Source organism: Mobula hypostoma, chromosome 3 (genome assembly GCF_963921235.1).
Source record: "Mobula hypostoma chromosome 3, sMobHyp1.1, whole genome shotgun sequence".
In the NCBI taxonomy this organism is placed as follows: domain Eukaryota; kingdom Metazoa; phylum Chordata; class Chondrichthyes; order Myliobatiformes; family Myliobatidae; genus Mobula; species Mobula hypostoma.
This window is the reverse complement of record NC_086099.1, coordinates 136,826,674-136,851,644: the sequence shown is the minus strand read 5'-3', so window position 1 is coordinate 136,851,644 and position 24,971 is coordinate 136,826,674. Positions and strand designations below refer to the sequence as shown.

Sequence of the window (24,971 nt, the reverse complement as noted above, 5' to 3'; positions counted from 1 at the left end):
ACTACCATCGGGGAGAAGGTACAGGATCATGAAGACCCACACTCAAAGATTTAGGAACAATTCTTCCGCCCGCCATCAGATTTCTGAGTGGTTTGTGAAAGAAAAATAGAGGGTTATGGGGTAGTGTGGGTTTAATACTTTTTTTTAAGGACTCTAAGGGGAGGCCGTGGCTGACAAGGGAAGTAATGGACAGTATAAAAATAAAAGAGAAGAAGTATAACACAGCAAAGACGAGTGGGAAGCCGGAGGATTGGGAAACTTTTAAAGAGCAACAGAAGGTAACTAAAAAGGCAATATGCGGAGAAAAAATGAAGTACGAAGGTAAACTAGCCAAGAATATAAAGGAGGATAGTAAAAGCTTCTTTAGGTATGTGAAAAGAAAAAAAAAATGGTTAAGACCAAAATTGGGCCCTTGAAGACAGAAACAGGTGAATTTATTATGGGGAACAAGGAAATGGCAGACGAGTTGAACAGGTACTTTGGATCTGTCTTCACTAGAGAAGACACAAACAATCTCCCAGATATAATAGTGGCCAAAGGACCTAGGGTAATGGATGAACTGAAGGAAATTTATATTAGGCAGGAAATGGTGTTGGATAGGCTGTTGGGTCTGAAGGCTGATAAGTCCCCGGGACCTGATGGTCTGCATCCCAGGGTACTTAAGGAGGTGGCTTTAGAAATTGTGGATGCATTGGTAATCATTTTCCAATGTTCTATAGGTTCAGGATCAGTTCCTGTGGATTGGAGGGTGGCTAATGTTGTCCCTCTCTTCAAGAAGGGAGGAAGAGAGAAAACAGGGAATTATAGACCGGTTAGCCTGACGTTGGTGGTGGGAAAGATGCTGGAGTCAATTATAAAAGATGAAATTACGACACATCTGGATAGCAGTAACAGGATCTGTCCGAGTCAGCATGGATTTACGAAAGGGAAATCATGCTTGACTAATCTTCTGGAATTTTTTGAGGATGTAACTATGAAAATGGACAAGGGAGAGCCAGTGGATGTGGTGCACCTGGACATTCAGAAAGCCTTTGATAAAGTCTCACATAAGAGATTAGTGGGCAAAATTAGAGCACATGGTATTGGGGGCAGAGTACTGACATGGATTGAAAATTGGCTGGCTGACAGAAAACAAAGAGTAGCGATTAACGGGTCCCTTTCGAATGGCAGGCGGTGACCATTGGGGTACCGCAGGGTTCAGTGCTGGGACCGCAGCTGTTTACAATATATATTAATGATTTAGATGAGGGAATTAAAAGTAACATTAGCAAATTTGCCAATGACACAAAGCTAGGTGGCAGTGTGAAATGTGAGGAGGATGTTATGAGAATGCAGGGTGAATTCGACAGGCTGGGTGAGTGGCCAGATGCATGGCAGATGCAGTTTAATGTGGATAAATGTGAGGTTATCCACTTTGGTGGTAAGAAGGGGAAGGCAGATTATTATCTAAATGGAGTCAAGTTAGGAAAAGCGGAAGTACAACGAGATCTAGGTGTTCTTGTACATCAGTCACTAAAAGCAAGTATGCAAGTACAGCAGGCAGTGAAGAAAGCTAATGGCATGCTGGCCTTCATAACAAGGGGAATTGAGTATAAAGGCAAAGAGGTCCTTCTGCAGCTGTACAGGGCCCTGGTGAGACCACACCTGGAGTACCGTGTGCAGTTTTGGTCTCCAAATTTGAGGAAGGGCATTCTTGCTATTGAGGGAGTGCAGCGTAGGTTCACAAGGTTAATTCCCGAGATGGCGGGACTGTCATATGTTGAAAGATTGGAGCGACTGGGCTTGTATGCTCTGGAATTTAGAAGGCTGAGAGGGGATCTTATTGAAACATATAAGATTATTAAGGGATTGGACACGCTGGAGGCAGGAAGCACCTTCCCGCTGATGGATGAGTCCAGAACCAGAGGCCACAGTTTAAGAATAAGGGGTAGGCCATTTAGAATGGAGTTGAGGAAAAACTTTTTCACCCAGAGAGTGGTGGATATATGGAATGCTCGGCCCCAGAAGGCTGTGGAGGCCAAGTCTCTGGATGCTTTCAAGAAAGAGATGGATAGAGCTCTTAAAGATAGCGGAATCAAAGGTTATGGGGATAAGGCAGGAACTGGATACTGATTGTGGATGATCAGCCATGATCACAGTGAATGGTGGTGCTAGCTCAAAGGGCCGTATGGCCTACTCCTGCAGCTATTGTCTATTGAATATATGGGTCAGCACAACATCGAGGGCTGAAGGGCCTGTACTGTGCTGTAGTATTCTAGTGTCTAGTATCCATGCATAAAACTATATTATATCTTTTTTGCATTATACCCTATCCTCGTTATATGCCTCTACAGACTATGCGGATTCACAGTTATGTGAGGAACCTATTTCTACCAACGTCTCGTTATATGCATCCAAAATTCACAGCTATGCGAGGTGCACTGCCTTCCCGCCAATACAAGTCACGTGCGCGCGCCTCACAATTTCACTCCTGCCACTCTTGCATTGGTTTTGGCAATGCGCGGTCCTGACGAAGGGTCTCAGCCCGAAACGTCGACTGTACCTCTTCCTAGAGATGCTGCCTGGCCTGCTGCATTCACCAGCAACTTTTACGTGTGTTGCTTGAAATTCCAGCATCTGCAGATTTCCTCGTGTTTGTGATCTTAAACTTCCGTTGGTTTTACCTACGATGCAATGATTTTGCGCTTGAAATATTTAACTATGCTTCCTAAGCATCCGATGTCATGTCCTGGGCCGTCAACCGAGCAGCACAGAACCGTTTTAACACTTGAAAAAAAGTTGGAAATTATAAACAGTGCGGCATCAGCTGAAGGTAACAGCTCTGGGACGCTACTGTTGGGAACAGAATCTTGCCTTTAAAGTTCTTTTGTTGCTTGACAATGCGCCAGTCCATCCTAAACATTTGGACAGCATTCATCCTAACATAACAGTGCGTTTCCTGCCGCTTAACACAACATCGCTGATTCAACCACTCGACCAAGGTGTAATCCACATTCAAGGCATGTGTATTTTTTTTACCACGAACTATCTCTCAGATGCTGCAAGCAACAGGCGATTTTGAAAATCCCAGGAGCTTACCAATGGTGAGGGAATGGTGGAAGTCGGAACACTTGGCACAAATGGTGATGGACATGGACCCAAGTTTAGAACGGAGTCAGCACTTCAGTCCTTCCCTGCCATCAACCCTTCTTCTCTACAAGCAAATTTAAGACAAAATGCTGCCAAGCAAACAACCCTCACCACTTTATTCAAATCGGTAACACCTTCTGCCAGCAGTTCTAAGAGTTCTGTGAGTCTTCCTTCACCCCTTGCTGTGCGTGATACAATCCTGACGACCACAACCATCCACCTTATCCATGTAACACACCACAACAACCACTCATCTCCCGGAGCGAACACACCTGCCACTGTTGGTGAGTACTGTACGCCAGAGGATGTTAACTTTCTATCATTTATTACATTGAATATTACCTTAAATTGATGAAATATAATACAAATGTTGTCTTGTAGTACTGCTTTTGTGTCGTATTGCTATGAAAATGTGAATAAACTACAGATAAACATATTTAGGAAGCCCTCCGGAACGCATCCCTATTTTCTCTATTCAAATAATTATTCACATTATGCGTCAACTTCGAGGAACGTATCCCCCGCATATAACGAGGATAGGGTGTATTTATGTATTTTGCAACTTAGAGCAAGCAGTTCTATGTCTTTAAACTAAACTATTACCATGGAACAACAAATTTCAAAACATTTACAGTCAGTATGACACACAAAATGCTGAGGGAGCTCAGCAGACCAGGCAGCATCTGTGGAAAAAAGTACAGTCGACGTTTCTGGCCGAAACCTTTTGGCAGGACTGGAGAAAAAAACAGCTGAGAGTAGATTTGAAAGGTGGGGGGAGGGGAGAGAGAAACACCAGCGATAGGTGAAACTTGAAGGGGGAGGGATGAAGCAAAGAGCTGAGAAGTTGATTGGTGAAAGAGACAGAAGGCCATGGAAGAAAGAAAAAGTGAGTGTGGGTGTGGAGTTGGGGAGGAGCACCAGAGGGAGATGATGGGCGGGCAAGGAGATAACTTGAGAGAGGGGACAAGGGGATGGGAAATGGTGAAGTGAGGCGATTGTGGGGGAGAGGTATTACTGGAAGTTTGAGAAATCGATGTTCATGCCATCAGGTTGGAGGCTGCCCAAATAGAATATAAGGTGTTGTTCCTCCATCCTAAGCGTGGCCTTATCCCGACAGTGGAGGAGGCCATGGATGGACATATGCGAATGGGAATGGGAAGTGGAATTGAAATGGGTGGCCATTGGGAGATCCCGCTTGTTTTGGCAGGTGGAGCATAGATGCTCAATGAAGTGGTTTCCCAATCTACTTCGGGTCTCACCTATATACAGCAGGCCACACCGGGAGCACCGAACACAGTATATTACCCCAACAAATTCACAGGTGAAATGTCACCTCACCTGGAAGGACCGTTTGGAGCCCTGAATGGTAGTGAGGGAGGAGGTGTAGGGCCAGGTGCAGCATTTATTCCACTTGTTTCCCTTGTTTGTGTACAGTAAGTATGTGATTATAAACCTTGATTCTGAACATGTAAAGAGATGCAAAGGAAAGATTAGAGACCAAAATGGGAACCTGATGGAAGAGGTAGAAGACATAGCAATAGTTGTAAATTAATAATTTGTATCAGCCTTCACAAGAGATCAATATATCCATAAATTAAATAGGAACAGTGTGAAATATTTGATAGGATATTTTTATGTATGGAGAGAGGAAATATCAAGGGGTTCAGCTTCTTTATGGAGGGAATAAATCACCAGATATAGTAAATATATGTGAGAAAGTTTAGAGAAACAAGGGAGCCTCTGACAATCATTTTCCAATCCTCTAAGACAATGAGCACAGTGTGGAAGGATTGGATGTTTGAAAATGTGCTATGCTGGTTTAAATAATGCCAGTAATTATCGGTCACTCAGTCTAACATAAGTGGTAGGCGAGTTATTGGAAAAAGTTCTGAATATCAGTACAAATCATCGCCTAGAAAGGTAAAGATTGATCTAATATAGTCAATGTGGATTACCTCGACTGAGCATTTGACATAACAGAAAGCATGGCTGAAAATAGCCTTTTGGATATGCTGCACATAGATTTAAACAAAGCATTTGATAGAGGGTTTCATGATATGTAAATCAGTAAAGAAAATACTCACAGGATCCAAGGAAAAGAAGTTAGCTTGGTTTAAAATCTCAGAAACAGAGAGCTAAGGAAAATGATTAGTAGAATAATTGTGATTTGAAAGCTTAGTATATTGGGATTCCACAGGAATCAGTGATGGTGCCCTTGCTTTCTTGAGCTAGACATTAATGCTTTCGAACTTCTTCTATAAGAAGGACCTCGTTGACTCATCCTCTCTGATGCTTAGTTGTGTTATCATTAGCAAATTCAGGGTCAGCAGTGACTGGAAACTTAACTAGCTACATAATTGCTGAGGCTACAAGAGCAGGAGAGAGGTGGGTGTCCTGCAGTATGCAGTTCGTCCTGACATCCAAAGCCTTTTCACCGGCCAGGAGTGTGATTGGATGATCACCATTTGCAGGAGGGAGTGAAACTCTAAAAACATCTATAAAAGACTCAGCACTATCCAGGGTAAAGCAATCCCTTTCAATGACTCAGTCCACCACGCAAAACCTTTATTTTAATCAGTATTACTCTATTGTAACTGCAGTGAATGCCTTTTTACAAAAAATACTGCATTTACCTGCCAAGGCTACATGGACAACACCACTCAGACTGAAAGATTTGATCACCTCCGTCTGCAAGAGCCTCTCTAAATGCGACACCATCCTGACTTGGGACCTATATTGTTAGTCCTAAATCATGGAACTCGCTCTCCAACAGGGTTTGCAGCATTATAAGACGATGACATCATTACCTTTTTAGATCATGTAGAAACAGTTATTAAAAACATTATAACAGAACTGCAGTAACTGAATGGAAAAAGCTTAAATTGTACGACCTGAATTCATCAATAATTTATCACAATGTTTTACTCACTGGCTTCAGATTTACAGATTTGAATTTTCCATGCCATTTTTTCCCCTCTAATTTTAAATAATACCCTTTAGAGATTTGTACCCATATGAAGTACTGTACACTGAATTTCATTTATCGCCATGTTAAGCAATATTTATAACATACATGTTATACTGTGACTTACTGTATTCCATTTAACAGTGTACGATGTTTGTTAGCTTTTGTGTCATTTGCAAAGTTGGTACTTGCAGACATTTGGCATTAAACTCCAGATTAATGAAGAGGTCACAAAATATACTCCTGCTTGAGCCCACTTATGACATTCTCCTGGATAGTATTCCCATTTTATTAGATCAAGAAAACAGGAAAGCAACTCAAGAGATAAGATGGTGCCATTAAGTGGCGACTGCTTTACATGCAGTTCTGATGGGACTCATCAAACATTCCCATTTAGGACTACTACACCTGAAATCCAGAGTCACAGCATTGGTACCTCCGTAAGCAGTATTGTTTTAAGATGTTTAAAAAAGCTAACAACTCTCAGATGGCAGACTTGAATTGCGAGTGCAGTTTAAGAAAATGGAAATGGGGACACTGTGCCAGTTTACAAGTACAATTGGAACGTAGAAGTCTTAGATCTCCACTCTCGACTATCCTGCTGGTGAATATATATTCTCTGGAAAATAAAACTGAAGACCTCAGAGCAAGATTGCTGTATCAGAGGGACATCAGGAACTGCTGTGTACTTTGCTTCACGGAAACATGGCTATTCACCGCCATTTCAGACATAGTGCTGCAGCTCAAAGGCTTCACCATTCTCTGCAAAGACAGGACAGCTCAGTCTATTAAAGGCAAAGGAGATGGAGTATTCTTTATGATTAACTCAGCATGGTGCACAAATGTGGGGCCTCTCTCTCAGCCTTGCCCACCTAACCTGGAATATCTAGTGATCAAATGTCAACCATTTTATTTGGAGAGGGAGTTTTCCACCACCGTCCCAGTAGCGGTGTACTTTTCACTCCTGGGCAATGTCAGGCAGGCACTGAAGGAACTGTGCGACGTAACCAGACAGCACAAAGCTGCACACCCTGATGCCTTCAAAATCACAGTGGGAGATTTCAACCAGGCCAGCTTGAAGAAGTCTCTGAACATCTATCACTAACATATCACTTGTGGAACAAGAGGAGCCAACATATCTGAAGAACACTTATCATGCCATCCCACACCCACACCTTGGAAAGTACAATCACCTGGCCGATCTTCTACTCTCAGAATATAGGTAGATACTAAAGACAGCAACACCAGTGGTGAGAACCAACAAGGTACGGTCAAGGGAGGTGGAGGATAACCCTGAGACAGTGGACTGGACAATATTCACTGAATCATCTTTGAATTTGAATGAACACAGCTGGCAGCGACTTCATCAAGACCTGTGTGAATGAGTGTGTGCCTTCCAGAACACACCAGACATACCCAAACCAAAAGCTGCAGATGAACCAGAAGATTCATAGTCAGCTGAGGACCCTATCTGTGGCCTGCAAGACTGGTGATCCAGAACTGTACAAGATAGAAAACATCGAAAACCTACAGCACAATACAGGCCCTTCAGCCCACAAAGCTGAACATGTCCTTACCTTAGAAATTACCTAGGGTTACCCACAGCCCTCTATTTTGCTAGGCTCCATGTACCTGTCCAGAAGTCTCTTAAAAGACTCTATCGTATCTGCCTCCACCACTGTCGCCAGCAGCCCATTTCACGCACTCACCCTCTCTGAGTAAAAAACATACCCCGACATCTTCTCTGTACCTACGTCCAAGCACCCTAAAACCTTGCCCTCTCGTGCTAGCCATTTCAGCCCTGGGAAAAAGCCTCTGACTATCCATATGATATCCACGTATAATCTACGGAAGGCTATTTTAAGGTTGAGAAAACAATTTTGATTGAGTTTAGAGACAGAATGGGGTGCACATCAGCTCTGGCAGGGTTTGCAGACCATTACATCCTACAACGCAAAATCTAACGTCATGAATGGCTGTGATCCCTTCTTCCCCTCTGACATCTGATTTCTAAATAGATATTGCACCCATGAACACTACCTCACCTTTTTTTTGTTATTTCTGTTTTTACACTGCAGTTCTTAATTTAACTACGTAATATACATATATATGTTTATTGTAGTTCACTTGTTTACTTATTTTTTCATTCTCTATTTATCATGTATTGCATAGTACTGCTGCCACTAAGGTCACGACACATGCAGTTGATATTAAACCTAATTCTGATTCTGATGCTTCACTCCCAGATAAGCTCAATTCCTTTTATGCAGCACCTGGTGACCCTGTGATCTCTGTCTCGAAGGCCAATGTCAGAACATCTTTCAAGGCGGGGAACCCTCATTAGGCACCAGGCCCTGAGAGCAATAGCACACAACTGGTGGAAGTGTTCAACAACATCTTCAACCTTTCACTGCTGCATTTCGAGATTCCCACCTGCTTGAAAAGGTTGACAATCACACCAGTGCCTCAGAAGAACAGGGTGAACAACCTCAACGATGACTGCCAAGTTGCACTCACATCTACTGTGATGAAGTGCTTTCAGAGGTTGGTCATGGCTAGAATCAACTCCTGCCTAAACAATTTGCCTATCTCCATAATAGTCCCACAGTGGATGCAATCGCAGTGACTCCCCACTCGACCTTGAATCACCTGCACAACAGCAATACCTAGATCAGGTATTGACCATAGCTCAGCATTCAACACAATCATGCCCTCAGTTCTAATCAACAAATTCCAAAACATGGACCTCTGTACCTCCTTCTGCAACTAGATCCTTGACTTCCTCACCGGGAGACCATTCTCTGTGGATCAGAAATAACATTTCCCCCTTGCTGACAATCAACATTGGCACACCTCAAGGATGCTTGCTCTACTCTCTCTACACCCATGACTGTGTGGCTAGGCACAGCTCAAATGCCATCTATAAATTTGCCGATGACACAACTATTGTTGGCAGAATTTCAGATGGTAACAAGAAGGCATACAGGAGCAAGATAGATCAGCTGTTTCAGTGGCGTCGCAGCAATAACCTTGCACTCAATGTCAATAAGACCAAGGAATTGATTGTGAACTTCAGGAAGGGGAAGTCAAGGGAACACAATCCCGTCCGAATTGAGGGATCAGAAGTGGAAAAGGTAAAGAGTTTCAAATTCCTGGTTGTCAGCATCTCTAAAGATCTCTCCTGGGCCCAACACACTGATGCAATTACAAAGAAGTCACAACAGCAGTGATATTTTATTTGGAGTTTGAGGAGAATTGGTTTGTAACCAAAGGCACTCTCAAGTTTCTACAGATGTACCATGGAGAGTTTTCTATATGGTTGCATCACTGTTTGTTATGGAGGGGCCAGTGCACAGGATTGGAAAAAAGCTGCAGAAAGTTGTAAACTCAGCCAGCTCCATCATGGGCACTAGTCTCTGCAGGATCCAGCTCATCTTCAAAAAGCGATACAGTACCTCAAAAGGGCAGAATCAATCATTAAGGATCCCCATCACGCAGGATGTGCCATCTTCTCATTACTACTGTCAAGGAGGAGGTACAGAAGCCTGAAGATACAAACTCAACATTTCAGGAACAGCTTCTTCCCTTCTGCCTTCAGATTTCTGAATGGACAATGAACCCATGAACACTTCCTTTTTTCCTTCTCGTCTTGCACTACTTATTTATCTTTTATATATACTTTTTACTGTAATTTATAGTTTTATTACTATGCATTGCAGTGTACTGCGGCCACAAAACACCAAGTTTCACGACATATGCCAGTGATATTGAACCTGATTCTGATTCTGATCTAACTTAAATCCAAACAGATAATATCTGCTCTCTAATCCTTATTCTTAAAACTATTAAGTTAAATCAATAAGACATACTGGCTGACTTCAGGAATTTAATTTCCACCTCTGACTTCCCTTCTTAGAACGGACTTCCATAATTCTATCCACAGTCGACATCAAACTCAATGGTCTACAAGTTCCTAGGTCACTTTTACGATCTATTTTAAAAATAGGAATATCATCTGCGTTTATGCAGTCCCAAAGCACCTGTCCAGTATTCAGTGATTTCTGGAAATTTTGTGCTGTATTACCAGACTTTCTTCTCATATGTTTTCTAATGAAACTTCAGATGAATCTTATCTGCCCTCTGAAAATTGTTCATCTTCAGTTTCATGTTGAAATAGCAACCAGACTAATATTAATGTGTCTAATGCTATAATTTACAAACATATATCAATCCTCTTTAAAGAATAAATGGTACTTGGCTACTTGATAAAATCCAAAATTTAAATATCATGAGGCATTTTTGCCATGTTCAGTTCAATACTATTTTTCACTACCCTTTTTAAACTCTCCAGTCAATGCAACAAAGTTTATGTTGGATGAATGACAATTGAACTAGGCACATTTATTATTTTGCAATCTGACTCAAACATTCTTGTGTCTGCATAATAAATACAAGGGGATTGTATATTGCCTGCAACCTGCCCAGAGAACTGCCTCCTTGCCAGCAATACTTTCAATGCCCACTGCTTGACTATCATTTTGTATTATAAGTGCAACAGAATGAGAGCTCTGGACACCGACAGCAACAAGCATCGATATTAGTGTATTAGTGTTAGGTATGTGGGTTATGACCAAAGAAAACAAAGCTGCAGTTGCTTAGCCCTTTAGTGCAAGGGTGTTTATCAGGTGTGGCAAAAACCAAACTTAAAAAAAACAGTGAAAATTGTGAAAACTGCCAATATTTACAAAAAGGTATCTAGCAGAAAACACAATAATAGTTCTGCACTCATACTTGGCCAGTGGAAATTCCTGACAGTTCTGATCTCTCTCTCCAGGACATAACATCTTTGATTACCAACAAAGTTAACTTAAGATGACACATGATGACGATGATATAGTTACAATCATATTACAAAAAAACAGAAGTATCTACCTTAAGTATAGTATACAAACAACATATACACATTTACACATCTGCATTACTAAAGAAATGGAATATTCCACTGTGTATGGTGGGAAAGGCTCTATAAAGCCAACCTGCGCGCATCAGCTCAGTTCAGACCCGTTATGAGAATATACCGTGGAAGACACTGAAATGTGTACACTCAGCGCTACAACAGCAGAATGACAAGGGAATGTTTATGTGTGTGTGTGTAAATGTGCGTGCGTAAGGAGTGTGTTTACCGAGTGCAGGCAGTGACAATGTCATTTCCATAAACAGACTACGTGTCAGATATCCACCTCCGATGGTCATTACTGTGCCTTCAGAATCTGCAGTTGTTACAGAGCAATGGGGAACTAAAATAAGGAAATCATCACTTCTCAGAGATTCTAAAGTTAATCTATCCCTTATAACGCCCTGGTAAATGGTTTACTGCTAATGTTGTAGGGCATTTCACATAATGGACTTTCTGTAGAACCCTTGTGTTTGCTGGCAGTGTTGGGATTACCGTTAAAGATAAGTGATGCTTAGGAATGTGCATTATCCAATCAGGAGAGCGGAACTGGAAGAAGGTTCTAGAGAAGGCTGGGGGAGCGGGTTCCATGACTGACACTGGTGCAGTTGAGGTCTTTGATCGGAGGGAGATGAGGAGAGAAGACGCTGGAGAGAACTGGCCATAGGATTCGATCCAGTAGGAATGCGCGATTTGATGGAGATCAGTGAATATGCCTTTTGGAAGAATTGAGCTCCAACGTGTGCACATTTGACTGTTTAATTTTAATGGGCCCTTTTTTTCCTTCTTTTCTTTACTAACTCTTTGGTTAAGTTTCTGTTCATTCATATACTTTCTTTATAACTGAATGTAGTGTATGATCTCTTATTTCATGCCGATGGGTGATTGCCAGGGACAGTAAATCATACAGCGTTCACACAAACCAGGTTTTGGGGTGGCGGGGGGTGGGGGAAAGGTGAGACATCTCAACCTCACAGATCTGGCGGGACCAAAGGCGCATACACCTGAGATGTATGAAGCCTGAGAAAGGGGAGCTTCTCACCACAGAGTCCAGTGGCTGTTAGCGAGACGCTAACAAGCCACATTTTCAGAGACACCCAGTAAAAGGGAGGTTTTACACTTCTGGGAACAATCATGTTTTTCAGTCCAGGTAAAGGGTTATGATCTGAAATATTGACAGCCCATTTTCCTCTACATGATCCGCTGCGTTTCTCTTTTTGTTTAGCCAGATCCCAGCATCTGCAGTATATTATGTCTTATATCTAGGGAGATGGTGGGTGGTGTGAGGGAGCTGGGTCATGAAGTTGCTGATCAAGCAGTAGTTGACCGGACAGCAATGAGAAAGCTTCTCTGCCTCTCCTCATAAATACACATTTTCTGCGCAAGTAACATCCTTGTAAATCTTCTCCGCAGCAACGTAGTGATCAGAATTATACACAGTTCATTGTCTAATCACATGTCAGTAAGGCAGACCATCAGGTTGTGCTCCTGCTCCCCGAGTACAAACAGAAACTAAAACATGAGGACCAAGTACAGACAGTCATACAGTGTTAGGCTGAGGAAAGAGCAACCAACCGTTTTAATTCCTGTCCCCTTTCTGTTCCGACATGTTGCTAAATAGCTTCCTCATGTGCCACAATGAGGACACTCTCAGGGTGGAGGGGCAACACCCCATATTGTGTCTAGGTAGCCTCCAACCTGATGGCATGAACATCAATTTCCCCTTCCCTCCTACCTCTTATCCTCACCTGTTTAGCATCTCACCAGGGGCCCCTCCTTCTTCCTGTTCTCTCATGGTCCACTCTCCTCTCCTATCAGATTCCTTCATCGCCAGTCCTTTATCTTTCCCACCCACCCAGCTTCTCCTATCACCTTCTAGCTAATTGTGCTTTCCTTCCCACCAGCTTTTTATTCTGGTGGTCTTCTCCCTTCCTTTCCAGTCCTGAAGAAGGGTCTCAGACTGAAAGGTCAGCTGTTTATTCATTTCCATAGGACGCTGCCTGACCTGCACAGTTCCTCCAGCATTTTGTGTGTATTGCTCCGAATTTCTGCGTGCCTGAGTCGATAGCCTGATCCATATTCAAGGGCGCAGTGGCTAATCTCAATACTCTGACAAAGCATGCATGCTATTAAATGAAGTTGGGCAGCATCGCTTGCAACAATACATCCATCCCCAATAAGCTTAATACATGCTACGCACGTTTTGAAATGGAAGGCAATGAAATGAAACTACCTACCCTGACAGTTACTAATACACCACCGTTACCATTGCAGGTATCAGTTCAGTCTTCCTGAGAGTGAACCTGTGGTGAGCACCTGGCCTAGATATTGTCCCCCTAGCTGTGATCTTCAGATCCTGCATGGATCAGCTGGAGGAAATATTTGCAGACATTTTTACCCTCTCCATACTCCAAGCCGAGGCTTTGATCTGCTTTAAGAAGACCATTATCATCTCGGTAAGTAAGAAAGACAAGATAACAGGGCTTAACCTCTACCAGCAGTGTCTCTGACATTTGCCATTATGAAGTGCTCCAGCCTCCAAGACAAACTCGTCCCACTGCAATTTCCCTTCTACTGAAACAGATTCACAGTAGACATCAGCTCTCTCTGGTACTACATTCATATCTGGAGCATGTGGATAACAAAAACACCCATGTTGGATTCCCATTTATTGACTACTGTTCTGCCTTGAATACTCTAATTCCAAACTAACTCATCTCCAAAGTTATCAGAACCTCTGCAATTGGATGCTTGACACCCTTACCAAAAGACCTCAATCAGTAAGGAGAAGTAGCAATACCTCCACTATGATTATCCTCAACATTGATTCTGATTCTGAACACCAATCGCACAGATACTCAAGTATCCCACAGATTCCTTCCTTAGCCCCTTAATTTATTCCCTTTTATGCTCTTGACTATGTAGCCAAGTTCTGTTCTAATGCCATCTATAAGTTCACAGAGGCACCACTGTAGTGGGCCAGATTATAATTAATGATGAGTTGGAGTACAGGAAAGAGGTAAATACCCTAGTAATATGGTGCCAAGACAACAACATCAACCTCAATGTCAGCAAAACAAAACTGCTGGTCATTGATTTCAAGAAATGGGGCAAAGCATATGCCCCTGTATACATATATATGGTGCTGAGGTATAGATTGTTGAGAGCTTTAAGTTTCTATGAATAAAAATCATAGCTTTTCCTAGTCCAACTACATTATCACAATGGGCAATGAAGCACACCAGTACAACTACTTCTGCAGAAGGTTAAGGAGATTCAGCATGACCCATGGACCCTCACCAATTTTTAAAGATACACCATAGAAAACATCCTAACCTGATGTATCACAGCTCTAAAGTTCAAAGTTCAAAGTAAATTTATTATCAATGTATATGTCACCATGAGATTCATTTATCTACAGGCATTTATAGGAAAGTAAAGAAATACAGTAGAATTTTTTTTGTAATATAATTTTTATTGAAGTTTCAAAAAGAATACATGAAAAAAAGAATCTACCCTCCCCCCTCCCCTTAACCCTCCCCCCCATATATAGTCCTACCTAAAAAGAAAGAAAAAGAAAGAAAAAAAAAGAAAAGAAAAGAAAAGAAAAGAAAAGAAAAGAACCGCCTGGTTATTGGAAGGTTTCCACATGCTCCATGGGATTCAAAATGAATTTGGTATAATTATTCGTTACTTTCCCCAAGTAACCAAAGTCTTTATCGGAGCACTTAAATATGCCATCCTATCTTTTGTAAATAAGGGCGCCAAATATTCAAAAATGTTACATATTTATCTCTTAAATTATAAGTAATTTTTTCAAGTGGAATAGAACTAGCCATTTCATTATTCCAACGATCCATACTTAAATACGAATCAGATTTCCAAGTAACTGCTATAGTCTTCTTAGCTACTGCCAATGCAATTTTTATAAATTCTTTCTGATATTTATTCAATTTAAGTTTCGGTTTTATCCCTTCAATATCACCTAATAAAAATAATACAGGGTTATGTGGAAGTTGAATTCCAGTAATTTGTTCCAATAAGACTCTTAAATTTATCCAAAAGGGTTGAATTTTAAAACAAGACCAAGTAGAATGTAAAAAAGTACCAATTTCTTGATTACACCGAAAACATTTATCAGATAAATTTGAATTTAATCTATTTATTTTTTGCGGTGTAATATATAATTGATGTAAAAATTATATTGTACTAATCTAAGTCGAACATTTATTGTATTTGTCATACTGTTAAGACAAAGTCTTGACCAATTTGTTTCATCAATAATAATATTCAGATCTGTTTCCCATTTTTGCTTTGACTTATGGGTTCCTTGTTTAATTGTCTGTTCTTGAATCAAATTATACATACAAGAAATAATTTTTTTAATTTTCCCTTTTTGAATTAAAATTTCAATTTCATTAGGTTTTGGCAAAAACATTGTTTGACCCAGCTTACCTTTTAAGTAAGCCCTTAATTGAAAGTAACAAAAGAAAGTATTATTAGATATTTTATATTTATCCTTTAATTGTTCAAATGACATCAATATACCTCGTTCAAAACAATCTCCTATAAATTTAATCCCTTTTTGGTACCAATTATATAAAAGTTGATTGTCCATTGTAAAAGAAATAAGTCTGTTTTGGAACAAAGGTTTCCTTGCTAATAGAGATTTCTGTGTTTCATTATCAATATTTATCTTATTCCATAGATCAATCAAATGTGTTAATATAGGAGATTCTTTCTTTTCCCGTATCAATTTAGATTCCCATTTATATATAAAATCTTCAGGTCTATTTTCTCCTATCTTGTCTAGTTCTATTTTAATCCATGCTGGTTTTCGATCATCGAAGAAAGATGCAATAAATCTAAGTTGATTTGCTTTATAATAGTTTTTAAAGTTTGGAAGTTGTAACCCTCCTAACTCAAATTTACATGTCAATTTTTGCAATGATATTCTTGACATTTTACCTTTCCAAAGAAATTTTCTCACACATTTATTTAACTCTTGAAAAAATTTCTGTGGCAATTGTATTGGTAATGTTTGAAACAGATACTGTAACCTAGGAAATATATTCATTTTTACAACATTGACTCTACCTACTAATGTTATTGGTAATATCATCCATTTGTCAAGATCTTCTTGAATTTTTTTCAATAGTGGTAAATAATTAAATTTATATAAATTCTTTAGATCATTATCAAGTCTTATACCTAAATATTTTATACCATTTACCAGCCATCTAAATCGACATTGACTAAAGTCTCCTTTAGTAAGAGGTAAAATTTCACTTTTATCCCAATTTATTTTGTAACCTGATACCTTCCCATATTAATCCAATCTAGAAGATAATCTATGTAACGAATATTGTGGATTTGTTAAATAGATCAAAACATCATCGGCAAAAAGATTAATTTTATATTCCTCCTGATTAACTCTAAAACCCACAATATCTGGATCAATTCTAATTAGTTCTGCTAATGGCTCTATCGCCAATACAAATAAAGCAGGTGATAGTGGACAACCTTGTCTAGTTGACCTTTTTAACTGGAATGGTGTTGAAATTTGAGAGCTTGTCACCACTTTAGCTTTAGGGTTAGAAATACAGTAGAATTAATTAAAAATCTATACATAAACAAGGACTGAGAAACATCCAAAATGCAAAAGAAGACAAATTGTGTGAATAAAAGATAGATAAATAATACTGAAAACACGAGCTGCAGAGTCCTTAGAAGTAACTGTATAGGCTGTCGAATCAGCTCAGTGCTGAGGTTAGTGAGGCTACCTACACAGGTTCAGAAACCTGATGTCTATAGGGTAGTAAATGTTCCTGAATCTGGTGATGTGGGTCCCAAGGGTCTTGTACCTGCTGCCTGATGGTCATAGTGAGAAGAGAGCATGACCTGGATGGTGGCTAGAGTGGGGAACATCCTTGAAGATGGATGTTGTGTTCTTGTTGTTTCCTTGAAGATGTGCTCAGTGGTGGGGAGGGCTTTGCCTGTGATGGACTGGGCTGTACCTGCCACTTTCAATACAATTTTCCATTCTTGGTCAATACTAGACCATGATGCATTCAGTCAGGATACTATCCACTACAGAAGTTCCTCAGAAATTTAGATGACTTACCAAGTCTCTGCAAACTTCCAAGAAATTAGAGATACTGTCATGCCTTCTTTGTGATGACATTTGAATGCTGGTCCCAGGACAGATCCTCTGAATATGTTAACACCAAGGAGTTTAAAGTTATTGACATTCTTCAACTCTAATCCCCTAATGAGGACAGGTTCATGGACCTCTGGCTTCTTCCTCCTATAGTCAATAATCAGCTCTTTGGTTTTGCTGACCTTGAGTGAGAGACTGTTATACCATTCAAACAGTATTTTATCTTCCTCCTATGTGCCAATTCAGCTTGCAGCTTCCAGCTGTCTTGGGAAAGCAGTTGACATAATCAAAAACTTCTCTCCCCCTTGACATTCTTGTTGCTCCCCTTTCCATCGGGCAGATTACATAAAAGTTTGAAATCATGCACCACCAGGCTGGAGAACAGCTTCTAATCCATTTTTATAATATTCTGGAAGGAACCTCTTGCACAATAAAGATGAACCATTGATCTGACATCTACTTCATTGTGGTCTTTTCACCTTATTGTCTACCTGCAATGCACTTTCCAACTGTAAATGTAACACTATATTCTGCATTCTGTTATTGCTCTTCCCCTGTACTGTCTCGAAGTACTTATGTTTTGAAATAAACTCTATGGATGGGTCACAAGAATTTGTATGTGTGACAATAATAAACCGATTACTGATTACGTAACCCTCATGCAAACTTCATCCCTGCTCTATAATCCTTTGCTTCAGCTAATGAATGTCCACCAACCTCAAAGAGCTGACAACAACACACTGCATCGATGGAAACCTGGAAAGATGCGCTATTTACCGAGGAAGTGTGGGAAAAGAGCTGGGCTGCTGGTTAGATTGAAGCTGAGGGGCTTCAGGGTCCCTATGCCCACCATCCTACTAGCCAATGTGCAAGCCACAATGAACAAGCTGGATGATCTTAAAGAGAGACTCACCTACTGCAGGGAGATGCAGAACTGCTGTGTACTCTGTTTCACTGAGAAATGGCTCTCCCCTGCCACCCCCGACTGTGCCATCCGACCGGAGGGATTTTCGATCCATCGGATGGACCACACGGCGTCTTCGGGCAAGACGAGGGGAAGTGGTGCCTGCCTACTGATCAACACTGCGTGGTGCTCGGACACATTGGCACTGACAAGCTCCTGCAGCCCGGACCTGGAACACCTGTCAGTGAAGTGTCGTCCCTACTATCTGCCACGGGAATTCACCTCGGTCATATTGACAGCGGTCTACATTCCCCCCCAGGCGGATATGGAGTGTGCTTTGAACATACTGTATGCCAACATCAGTGAACTTGAGACCAGGTATCCGGAGGCTTTGCTCATTACAGCCGGGGACTTTAACCAGGCCAACCTCAGAAAGGCACTGCCAAAGTTATACCAACATGTCTCCTGCCCCACTAGAGACCCGAATATACTTAACCACTGCTACACAGCAGTCAAGGATGCCTACCGTTCCGTCCCACGACCTCATTTCAGAAAATCGGACCATCAAGCCGTACTGCTCCTCCCGGCTTACAAACAGAAACTGAAGCGGGAGGTCACGTTGTCAAAAGTGGTGTCACGTTGAACGGAGGAAATGGATGAGCTCCTCCGTGACTGCTTTGAATCGGTGGAGTGGTTAGTATTCAAGGGCTCGGCAGCTAACCTCGATGAGTATGCCTCAGCTGTCACAGACTTTATTTGGAAATGCACGGAGGACTGTGTGTCTCGCAAGACGATCCGGGTATTCCCTAACCGGAAACCTTGGATGAATTATGAGGTCAAGTCCCTTTTGAAGGATAGAGCTGCGGCTTTTAGGTCCGGGGATACCAGTCACTACACGGAATCCAGGCGTGAACTCCGGAAAGCCATTAAGGGCACCAAGAGGCAATATCGAGTTAAGTTGAAAGCCCAGGCTAGCCAAAGGGATGCCAGTAGACTATGGCAGGGTCTAAATGAGATCACAGGGTGCAAAGAAAAGGCTGGGAATATCAATAACTGTGGCGCTTCTCTTCCTGACAAACTTAACGTATTCTACGCAAGATTCAAACAGAAGAGGAGCGTCCCACTCCCTCCGGATGAACCAGACCTGGTGGCATCGAGATTCATCGTCACTGAGGAGGATGTTAGAAGGGCCTTCCTGAAGATAAATCCAAGGAAGGCGACGGGCCCAGATGGCATCCTGGGACGGGTTCTCCGGGCCTGTGCAAGCGAGCTAGCTGGAGTGTTTGCTGACATCTTCAGCTGTTCCTTGCTTCAGTCTAAGATCCCCTTGTGTTTTAAGAAGGCAACGATAATCCCAGTGCCGAAGAAGAGCAAGGTGGCATGCCTGAATGACTATTGACCTGTGGCTCTGACATCAATTGCTATGAAGTGCTTTGAGAGATTGGTTATGACACACATCAACCACAGCCTACCGGTCAACCTCGTCGCTTTGCAATTTGCCTACTGCAGCAACAGGTGAATGGCAGATGCCATCTCTCTGGCCCTACATTCCTCCTTAGAACACCTGAAGAATAAAGACGCATACATTAGTCTCCTTTTTATTGACTACAGCTCTGCCTTTAATACCATCATTCCAAATAAACTGATTCCTAAGCTCCGGAACCTGGGCCTTAGCACTCAGATCTGCAGCCGGATCTTTTACTTCCTCACAGACAGGACCCAGGCTGTAAAAACAGGGGACAAGCTCTCCTCTACAATCACTGTGAGCACCGGTGCCCCACAAGGCTGTGTTCTCAGCCCCCTGCTGTACTCACTGTACACCTATGATTGTGTAGCCAAGTTTCCATCGAACTCAATATATAAGTTTGCTGATGACACAACAATTGTAGGCCGTATCTCGGGTAATGATGAGTTTGAGTACAGAGAGGAAATTAAGAACCTGGTGGCATGGTGCAAAGAAAATAACTTATCCCTCAACGTCAGCAAGACGAAGAAGTTGGTTGTTGACTTCAGAAGGAGTAGCGGACCGCACGACCCAATTTACATCGGTGGTGCGCAAGTGGAACAGGTCAAAAGCTTTAAGTTCCTCAGGGTCAATATCACAAATGACCTGACTTGGTCCAACCAAACAGAGTCCACTGCTAAGAAGGCCCACCAGCACCTTTATTTCCTGAGAAAACTAAAGAAATTTTGCCTGTCCCCTAAAACCCTCACTAATTTTTATAGATGCACCGTAGAAAGCATTCTTCTAGGGTGCATTACAACCTGGTTTGGAAGTTGTCCCATCCAAGACCAAAAGAAGCTGCAGAAGATCGTGAACACGGCGCAGCACATCACACAAACCAATCTTCCCTCCGTGGATTCACTTTACACCGCACGCTGTAGGAGCAGTGCTGCCAGGATAATCAAGGACATGACCCACCCAGCCAATACAATTTTCGTCCCTCTTCCCTCCGGGAGAAGGCTCAGGAGCTTGAAGACTCCTATGGCCAGATTTGGGAATAGCTTCTTTCCAACTGTGATTAGACTGCTGAACGGATCCTGACCCGGATCTGGGCCGTACCCTCCAAATATCCGGACCTGCCTTTTGGTTTTTTTGCACTACCTTACTTTCCATTTTTCTATTTTCTATTTACGATTTATAATTTAAATTTTTAATTTTACTATTGATTTGTAATCCAGGGAGTATGAAGCGCAGAATCAAATATCGCTGTGATGATTGTGCGTTCTAATATCAATTGTTTGGCGACAATGAAGTATAAAGTATAAAGTATATCTTCGTAGTTACCTTAATTGAATTGACTTTATTTCTTACATCCTTCACATACATGAGGAGTAAAAATCTTTATGTTACATCTCTGTCCAAATGTGCAATCATAGTAATTTACAATAATTGATAATAAATAGAACAGCCTGTTGGTCCTGGCTTTTATGCTGTGGTGCCGTTTCCCAGATGGTAGCAGCTGGAACAGACTGTGATTGGGGTGACGCGGGTCCCCAATGATCCTTCAGGCCCTATTTATACACCTGTCTTTCTAAATGTCCTGAATCATGGGAAGTTCACAACTATAGATGCACTGGGCTGCCCGCACCACTCTCTGCAGAGTCCTGTGATTAAGGGAAGTACACTTCCCATACCAGGCAGTGATGCAGACAGTCAGGATGCATGTCCTACATGCTTGTCTACAGGATGCTTACCTACATGTCCAGCTATTTCTCAGAGACATCTGAACAAACACTACAAGATTTTTTTGTTCTTCTACACGTGGTAGCCTTTTATTTATCCTGTATTCCTTTGCTGTGCCTTCCTACCCAAATGTAGTCTGTCACACTTCTTAGGATTGAAGTCCATTTGCCATACTTCCATTTATCTAATCTCTCCTTGGCACCTAGTACTATTTTTCTCAGTCTCCATCATGGAACCAACTTTTGTATCATCAGCAACCTCCTTAATCCATGTTATTCCAATGTGCTACAAAACCAAGGGGTCTGAACTAGGCCCTGTGGAACCCTACTACATACAAAACTCCCATTTGCAACTGAGAGAATGTTTTAAGTTGTTTGCAATATTTCAGCATTTCTTATATGCCATGGGCCTTGGCTTTCTTTTAAAAAACCTGTGATGCAAGCCATTTTCTAAATTATGGCTCATGTCTAAGTATGGTCTATCATATAGGGCACCCCTGCTGATACTCTTTATTTTTCAGAAAAATTCATTCAAGTGAGTCTGATAAGGTCATCACTTGACAAATTGCTTTCAATGTTCTTTAACTGACTTGTTCCTTCCTACATGTTGATTATATCACTATTTATAACCTTTACTATACCTTACTCACATTTTCAACTTATTATAGTAACACAGGAAATTATTTTCTCCTTTTTAACATAATGCCACTCCAGCAAACATTCAGTCACCCACCCATAGACCTGTAGTGAGGGGATTTGCAAATTGATTGTGAAAACCTTTATTATGTCCCCTTTATCTTCTTTGAAGAATCCACAATTTTATTTCATCCAGGAAGTGTATATGCAATTGTCCCAGCAGTCACCAATAACACTCTCTCCTCAGAATAAAGTGGTCTAATTCCCTTTGCAAAGCTCCAGAAGGAGATTTAGGAGAATTGTTCTGGGTATAAAACAATTTTATATTCACGTGATATAAAAATGATGTGACTCGAGCCTGGATGTGCCTGTTCATATTTACAGAGCAATACAAAACAATGCAAAAATCATCTTTTTTTTCTGTATTTCACTCTGGAAAAGTCCATATTCGGGTGCACTATATATCCAAAAAGCATTCTGTTTGATCCAATTTCTGGGCAATTTCATTGAGTTGTATTGCTTTTATGTGAAGAAAATAACTTACAAAATACACCTAGTTAATTAAAACAATAAATTATTTTTCTTTCTTTCACTGGCAATGAAAGAATTTGCCTTTGCATGTATGTGCAAGACAATTTATTTCTAATGTTCCCAAAAGAAGAAGTAACAATATTGATAAGACCACTCAGTCTTTGTCATATAAGATGCAAGGATAGACAGTATTTGTTTTGCTGTCACCAAGCAGCTTCCACAACTGCATATTTCCCTTCAAACAAACTGGAATTGTGTTAATGAATATGGAAAAGAGAGTAAACAATGATTATGTTATAATCATTTAAGAAATGATTTTACCACTTCCATGGTCTGGGAAATGTTTAAGACTAACTATCAGCTGAAATTTGTTCATGCTATGTTCAAGTAATGTCCAATATTCTTTAACTGGGAGTGTAATAAAAGAAAACAGGTCTGGAACACTGCTACTTTATTTATTTCAAAGTCAAAGAAAGGAGTAAGATTTAAGAATGAGCATTAATCTTTTAATAAGCAGCAACTAACTGCACATTGGTTGCAAATCTACCATATTAAATAAAGAGCTTGCCTTTGCAACTAAAATTCAACTTGTGTAAATCTCATCAGTTTATTAAGTTAAAAGCAGAAATTTCTAATTGGTTCCAGAAGTATTCCTTTTCACCGAAGAGGAGGAAGCTGATAATGAACAATGTTTTAATAGGTTGTGGCTCTGAGCAACAGCTAGTTACCAAAGAAATTTTACGGTCAATTGGTTTGAACATCTGGAACAGTATAGCGCAGAGCAAGATAGTGGAGGACACAGAACTCACACACAGTGCCAAAGGACTTACTTTTAACAAATCACAACATAGCTCATGTTTATCTTAGGGATTAAAATGTAGCTTGCACTGTCTAACAGTCACTTTCAGTGTATGTAAACAAAGTACAGTTGTAAATCCTTCCATAAGCAAAGCACCCTACAGCATTTTTACACATTTATATTAATTTTCTTTGGATGCTGATCTCTCTCACCGAGAATGATAGTGTTTGATGTATATGCCTCAAAGAGAACAAAAGTATCTTTTAAAGTGAATGGCCAATGACATTGCTAAGAATCATAGGCAGTTAGTTTTAAACACAATTTACATAAACAGTTGGCATTTGATGGGCTAGTTGGTTGGGAAGATTGCGGGATTGTGTGCTCCACCTGCTGCTTAAACTGTGTGCCTCTGATAAGTGAACACAGATTCAAATGCCATCCGACAAGCTCCTAGTCAATGTGGAATGGTGGAAGATTCCAAAAAGCTAGTGGAGATGTTACATTTTTTCAAGTAGTGCAGAGAACCTCCTTGTATACTTTCCTCTGTACACTCAGATGGACTTTTGTTTCTGGATTCTGGTGTTGGGCATGAGGAATTTATGGCATGTCCAACAGAATCGACTGATGGTAACCAGCACCTCTGTTCTGAGACTATTGTCCTGAAGGAGGATACTGATGTCAGACATCCCACCTTGCAAAAACTCATTTCAGGGAGGTCCCAACCGGAAGTCTCAACCTCAGCAGTCTGTGTCAATGAATTTGTTAATTTTGCAAGACATCAGATGCACAAGTGATTTGTGAGACAGCTGACTTCTGAATTCTGTCTTAACGTGCCATGTTCACAATAGCTGCTGTCCTGGTTGACGAGCAGGCATAGTTTTTTGCTATTTCTGAATCAGGAAACATTTTCCTGTGTAGCTCGCCTGTGAGCTTACACACCTGGAATGGCAGGTTATGCTCAACGATGAAAGATGTAAAGTACACCTCAGCTCTAGTCACCTTCTCTGTCAGACTTTGGTTTTCTGCTGAAAAGAACTGTGAAACACTTGAGCAGCCTTCCCTGCGCTTAGCCTCCCGAATATGTTGTGGTCCCTTAAAGAAATAAAAGCATGAGGTATTCTTATTACTGGTGTGCGCCGCTTAACATCCATTCGGACAATGTCTGATCGCATATACATCTGTAGTCTCACACTCAGACACACACACAGTCGGGACTTCTCTGTGTTTTGTCACTTTGTCGTGGTGGAGAAGCTTGTGTGGTCCTGAGATCCCGAGAGCAATGCCGTCTGGAGCGATACTCCTGGTAGGGTCACCCATGGCAGTAAGGTCGAGGGTGAGGTTCCTGACAAAGAACAATCCAACCAAGACTCAACAGTGGAACGGGCGACGAAGTTACTTCGAACTCAACGGCTGGGAAGGCGGATGAAGGCTGCAACAAATCCACCAGCTCCAATCGCCGTGGTTTCCGTGCCATTGGAATGAGATGGTTGATTTGTGAAGTATTGTGTGCTTCTTGGAGTGCAACATCAAGCACACGTTAAACAAATACACGCACAGGCGTCTTCGCTCTGTGGGCCACTTCTTATAGATCAACAGAACAAAGGCCATCATCCTTGACTTTGACGGATAGCCACGACGACTACAAATAGTCAGGATCAGAACTTACTTTCTTACATCGAAATGGGGGATTTTAACTGAGTGATTTAG

The 24,971-nt window shown here is 41.3% G+C and overlaps 1 protein-coding gene and 1 long non-coding RNA gene across 2 annotated transcripts in view; one reads left to right on the top strand and one right to left on the bottom strand.

The window, feature by feature from the left end:
• Positions 1-24,971, bottom strand: part of agmo (alkylglycerol monooxygenase) — a 403,147-nt gene that overhangs the window by 78,439 nt on the left and 299,737 nt on the right. The window lies entirely within an intron of this gene.
• LOC134344268 (uncharacterized) overlaps positions 1-24,971 on the top strand; it is an 86,491-nt gene that overhangs the window by 33,383 nt on the left and 28,137 nt on the right. The window contains exon 2 of the long non-coding RNA XR_010017405.1: positions 13,323-13,504. This is a non-coding gene — a long non-coding RNA (uncharacterized LOC134344268). The remainder of the gene's footprint in view (positions 1-13,322; positions 13,505-24,971) is intronic.